This window comes from Clarias gariepinus, chromosome 16, assembly GCF_024256425.1.
Source record: "Clarias gariepinus isolate MV-2021 ecotype Netherlands chromosome 16, CGAR_prim_01v2, whole genome shotgun sequence".
NCBI classification, from domain to species: Eukaryota; Metazoa; Chordata; class Actinopteri; order Siluriformes; family Clariidae; genus Clarias; species Clarias gariepinus.
In genome coordinates this window covers 7,655,833-7,662,747 of record NC_071115.1, presented here as the reverse complement: position 1 = coordinate 7,662,747, position 6,915 = coordinate 7,655,833, and positions in this window count along the sequence as shown.

Below are 6,915 nucleotides of genomic sequence, written 5' to 3'. Positions count from 1 at the left end.
GCACACAGCCAAAAACCACACACAAACAGTACACACATGGGAGATGACCAATATTTCTACAGGAATGAGTAATATAAGACAAAATATCATATATAATAAACAATATACCATATAATTACAATATATAAACGTACATAAAGAATGAGGTAAACAAAAAGCCCACTGCCTCATTTCGTGTTGCTGGTGATAGTGGTGACCTGAAAATAAGAATACTGAGATGGCATGTGATAGATGATTACTCAACATTCTCTCACTAGTCTGGTATTATATAACCTTCACACCAGACACATAGTGTAGCGCTTGTGTTCTCACATTTCTCAAAGCTGCTTTAAATGGACATCTGTTTGGTGAGTTTAAAGTCTGATGAATGTGCAAAAAATTGAGTCAAAAGCATACTGCATGTTGGCCCCTTGATCCCAAATTGAACTGCTTAGTGTCGACACTTACAAATGTAAAAGTATTGCATGTTCGAACTTAATAGAGCTCAAAAATCTTGTTTTTAAAATTATATGATTTTAATAAAAAAAAAAAAATAAATAAAAAAAAAAAAAATATATATATATATATATATATATATATATATATATATATATATATTTTTTTTTTTTTTTTTTCACACATCTGGGGCATTTAAGGAGTTCCTGGGAGGCCAGCATTTTAGATGTGAAGCTTGCAGGCCAATCATGGCCTTGGTGTACTGAAAAACTTTCTACCTTGATGGTATTCAACACCAGTGAAACTGGGATAAGTGTATTAATGTAGCAGGGGATTATATAGAAAAATAAAGGAAGTTTTTACTCTATATTGTGTTATTCTGTAAACTAAAAGATCCTGATTTAACTCGAACGCCTCTTGTACATCCAGAGACAGGTTTATTGGCGTTAATAGATAATAGTTTGTTAGTCTTGTTAAACAAGAAACACTAAATTGTTTCTAAATCTTTTTTCTTTTTTCAATTTTGCAGAAAAATGTAAGTTATTTTACTTTTATCTATGTTTAGAACAATACATTACAAAGCCTTTGATGAAAAATAATTAGATGATTTTGAAGCACCCGGCTGATCTCGCTATCTGTCTTTGTCTCTCATCTCACTGTATCTTGTGTGGGAAAAAAAACATGTACAGAAAGGAAATGTTTGATCCTGTAGAGGAAAGCAGATGTCAGGACCTCTTTGTTCGAGAGTGCTCAGCTTTACAATGCACAGTCATGCAGATATAATCAGTCTGCCTCACGAGCCGCCTCTATGGAAAAAAAAAAAACAGGTGTGTGTTTGTGGGTGTAGATGCAGACAAAAGCAGATAGAGGTTAAGCACTGATGTTTATGGCGAGCATTATTGCTCTTGTTTTAACCCAAAGCAGTCCAAATCCTCTCATCCAACTCAAACAAATAAGCGAATAAATATGTATAGCCCTGACTCATCTCAAATACTATTATACATGAGATTGAAGTGAATTTATGTGAAAAATTCATTTTGGTATTTGAATAGAAAAATCAAAAGGCAGTGTCAAAGGCTCTAACAGTAAACAAATTCTTTTCTTATGTAAAAGAGAAATTATTCATATAAATAAATTGTTTGGTAAATGTTTATGTAAAGCTTTAAAATCTTCACTCAAGGTTAAAAGTATAACTTTCTGAATTATAAAAAGTACATGTGAAACTTTAGCTCATGCTAACTAAACAATAGCATCATTTCTAATCTTTCCCACATTATCTAACATGATTATGTGAAACTAAGACTGGTAGAGAAAACAAGCAGGCGATGCATTTTAAACAGATGTTTTTGTATTGTTTTTATTATTTCTCATGATCTTATAATTAATAAGATTTTGTGTGCAAGAAAACATTGTTCAATTTGCTGCCATGACGCATCACATAAATAATGAGAAATTAGATCCATTATTTACAGTGCATCTTAAAAAATTTGAATATTATAAAAAAGTTAATTTTCTTTTTTAATTTAACTTAAAAAAATGGAACCCTCATATATATATATATATATATATATATATATATATATATATATTGTAGCGTTTTTACGCCGGGAAGAATGCTGGAGAGACGAGTGAGCTTATTTGCTACCCAATGCAATGGCTGGGAGTACTTTATTTAGCACACAGCAGGTATGGCATGAGCAGCACCTTCACTCAGGAGGAATTGAAGCACATTTCACACGTCACACACCCCTCACACAAACAGGGCCGAAGCCACCAACCCAAACACCTTTCCCCAACATGGTGAACACACACCGACATCCCCGCAAGGCATGCTGGTCGTCAGCCGCCCCCCCGCCCACGCCACACTGCCCCCACCCGAGCTGTGACCATCCCTAGTCACCATGACGAACTTCGCCTTGGAGGCGTGGAGGCGGTCGGCGCTGGGAACGCCGGCGTCCTTTGGCAGGTGAGGGATGAATGCGAACGTAGTCCTGAGCCGGTCCGGCCTCCACAGAGTTCGATGTCTCCCCGGCGTACGGCTGGTAAGGCGCAAGACGGTCCCGGTAGAGCAAAACTTGTGCCCGCCCTGCCAACCGCACCCGGTAGATGACATCGGAGAGCCGAGCTGGCTGTGAGTGTCCACGCCCATTCGCCCCATAGGTGCCCCCACCCAAAAGTCTTGCTGCGGGGCCCTTCTGCCTGGCGATGAGCGGTTCACAGTTCCACAACCCGTGGGAAACAGTGGAGCCGGTGTCCACGAGCGCCCGCAGTAAGACGCCGTCCGGCACACAGTCGATGTAAAGCCCCGCGGGGCTCCCCAATCGTCCACCCGGCGCTAGTTTAGCGGCTGCTGGTGTACGCTGTCCCTCAGGCCTGAGAACGTTGAAGCGGTAGTCCGGCTGTCCCTCAGGCCTGAGAACGTTGCAGCGGTGCTCGCGCTAGCTCCGCCAGGAAAGCGCTTCTTCTGCACGAGTAGTCGCTCCGCTACTCGGCGGCCCGCTTGGATTTTTAGAAGGTCCTCCTTTGTGCGCTCGAACCCGTTATTCTCCATCCCTCTTCTGACACCAATGTAGCGTTTTTACGCCGGGAAGAATGCTGGAGAGACGAGTGAGCTTATTTGCTACCCAATGCAATGGCTGGGAGTACTTTATTAAGCACACAGCATGTAAGGCATGAGCAGCACCTTCACTCAGGAGCCTACATCCAATTCAGCCTTAGCAGGAATTAAAGCACATTTCACACGTCACACACCCCTCACACAAACAGGGCCGAAGCCACCAACCCAAACACCTTTCCCCAACATGGTGAACACACACCGACATCCCCGCAAGGCATGCTGGTCGTCAGCCGCCGCCCCGCCCACGCCACAATATATATATATATATATATATATATATATATATATATATTATAGACTCATTATATGTAAAGGAAAATATTTCAAGGCTTTTTATTTTTTATTTGAATATTTCCTAAGACCAATCAAGAAAGGATTATAGGAAGTTAGAATAAATTAATTCTGTAAAAATTGTGTTTATTCATTCCTTTAGCATGAATTACTTTACCAATGTGAAATGTCATGGCTGTGATCAGTCTGCTAAGGCATTGTTAAAGACCAGTTAATAATTAAAAATTAATTAATAGCAGCCTTCAGCTTGTCTGTATTTCTGGGTCAGGTGTTACAGGAGAAAGATCCCATTGTGGGACAAATCAAAAGGTAGCATTGTTGCTCTTTTGTTTTCCCTTGTGGTATGTAGCCACTGTAATGCTCCGAGAGGGAATTCATTTCTTTAATAATTATTAAGCTTTTCTTTCCTTTTCTATTAATACAATGCAAATTTGCCCTGTGAAGCTTCTTGTGCATTTAGCTTCTTTTGGGCAGTTTAGCCATAGCTCTCTATAACAAACCCACAAGGCGGGCAGAGGAACATGCTGAAAGCTGTTCTGATTCATAATTCATTTGTGCGAATGGTGTTTTTATTTTTTATTTTTTATTTTTATTAAAAACTGCTGAAAGATGGCTCTGGATCTGAAGCCATTTGCACTCTAAGTCCAGGCCAGGCTCGGATTAGACGGGCAGTTATTATGAACAGAGAACCCATGGGTAATGGTGATTGCCCCTTGGAATAAAAACAGAAAAAGGAAAAAGGAACGCTGCATTTCTTTCTTTCTTTTTTTTTTGCTGCCAGGTTTCTCCTTTTCATTCTTGCATTTCATACATTTCACAGTACATTTCTTTCCATCCGTCTATGAAAGGCACAATGGTCACTGACTGTCATTTCAGCTCAGTACAGTAGCTGCATAGAGAAAGTGTAGTTTGGTTTTGCCTTTACTTTCCATTTTGAAACTCGCTTGATGTGTTATACAGTGCAGAAGCGAAAGCGATAAATAGAGGTTAGTGGATGGAAAGAGTGGGTTGGGGATGAGAACAAAGGCTGGGTAAGTAGCTATACTATTTTTGAAGAGGACACTCAGGCTGGTGTGTTGTCCTGAAAGGATTCCCATCACAAGGAACAATAGCACAAAGCACCTGCCATTCTCTTGTCTGTATTTGCTCGTACATGTGTGTGTGTGAGTGATGATTGACTTCACGGCTGAGGGCATTTTTAAGCCTGTGTGTGATACGTTTAATTTGTGTTGCGTGAGAGCTCTGTGTGTATGTGTTTGCATTCACATTTTGGGTTGTGTGCCAGCCTCAGTGTGTGTGCACAGCTTTTCCCACTTGTCTACTCAGAAGTGGGAACAACAGAATATAACAGCCACATCCCAAAAAATAAACACTTTCCGAATTTGGCACAATCTTCTATATGGTTTAAGCTAATTCGGCATGTTCGCTGGTCATGACTTTCTTTTCAATCAGAAAGTCAGATCACGTGTGGCAGTCCTTCCCTTTTATTTCTCACACATCCACCAGTCACCCTTTGGATTTGTCTACCTTCAACTGCTGTAATTTCTTTCCCTTTTTGTGTGTTTCTGTTGATTATCGGGTTGGCGAGTTGTTGTGGTGTTCGGGTTTGTGGATATTTGTTTTCAAACTGTGAGCTCCTCAACTGCTAAAATTGACTTTGACAGCAGGAGACACTTTGCACTTCAGCTAATATAACGACCAGTGAGTGTATAGTGTAGTTGCATAAAGTCACAGTATACACAGGAATGATAGTATTCATTAAAACAATATATTTAATAGTGTCATATTTTGTCTTGTTTTAAATATTGCCTAGTATTTTCTGTGCCACTTAGCTGTCACACAACCCCAAAGCACAATAAATGTTCTTTTCATTAAATCATACTCCTTTACACCAATCATCCATAACATTATGAGCCCCCGAATATTTAGTAGGTCTCATCTTTTTGTGCCACCAAAACAGTGATGCACTGTGTGTTCCGACACCTTTTTATTGGAAGTGGCATGAACCTTTGTACACTGGTGCTTCTATTGGAACGGATGGCACAGGACAGCCTTAACTCCCTATGTGCATCAATGAGCCTTGGACACCCATGACCCTGTCGCATATTTACATTTAAACATTTGGCAGACGCCCTTATCCAGAGCGGCTTACATTTTATCTCATTATACTGTACATCTGAGCATTTGAGGATTAAGGGGCCTTGCTCAAATCAACCTGGGACCTTCTGAACCATAGTCAAATGCCTTAACCATACCCCTGCCGCCTGTTTGCTGGTTTTCCTTCCTTGGATCACTTGCCCTGACCACTGCAGCCTTGGAACATCCCACCTGACCTGCAGTGTTGGAGTTGCTCTGACCCAGTTGTCTAACCACTACAATTTGCCCCTTGTCAAGGTAACTACATTTTCAAAAGACTTGAAAATTCTCCGGATTTGTTAGTACTAATGACAGTTCTAAACCTGCTTAATGAGTCAATTAGGACCTAACGAGTTTATTAAATTCTGGGACACCTGGAATGGTGTCCAAACATTTGCACATGCCACACTGCATTTTGGTTAAACAAAAATAACATACACACACACACACTTACACACACAAAAAAAAACTTTACATACATACTTTTAAACTTTTTTCTGCAAAAGTTGTGTTCGATCCTTTTCCTATCGCAAATAAACCTACTGCCATGTTTTTTTTTTATTATATTTTTTGAGGTTGGTGGGAAACTTTATTCAAGAAAGGCAACACTATCTTGCTTCTAGTGCTTAAAAAAAAAAGCATGAATACCAACCCACTCTGGCCCTAGCTTTAAACATAAACTCCAGCTTAAATATAATTCTGCTAATGCATTTGGTCATTTGGTCAAAAATTTGATTAGGGTATAAAGCCTGTACAAGCCACCAGAGCGATAAATGTCAACACTAGACCTTATACAATGGATCAAGGCATTAGATGCTCCATTTACAAAAAAAATCTAATGAATGTCCTCATTTGCACCTGAGTATCATGCGCATCTTGTGTCATGTAAAATTTATGTTGTATTTAAAATCTGATTAGCATATTGCATTTAATATGCAAATCAGCTCGTAAAACTCAAAAGCGTCTTGTGATGCTTCCTATATATATATATATATATATAGTTATGATTTCTGCTTATGCTTCCTATAGTTATATATATAATATATATATGTATATATATAATAGTTATGACATAAAAAAGTTTTAATTTCCTTAAAGGAAGTTGCTTGTTCTCTAACAACAGACAATCTTTAGAAGAAACCTATGCTACAAGTGTTTGCGGATAATATATTTTCATATCTCATATGTTCAAGTTATACTTTTTATATTATACTGATTTTATTACTTATTATATGACATTATATTATAGTATATTTTTTGAGGACTTTATTCCATGAACCAGTGAGAAACAGGTGCAGATGATGAGAGGTGATACTGGTGATGCTGAAAGCTGAGTGGTTGGAACAGATGAGAGGGGAAATGAGGTTGCTGCTGAGGTTGTTACATACTGTAAACAACTGATATTTAAATGGCCTCTTTTTTTTCAGCCTGTCGCA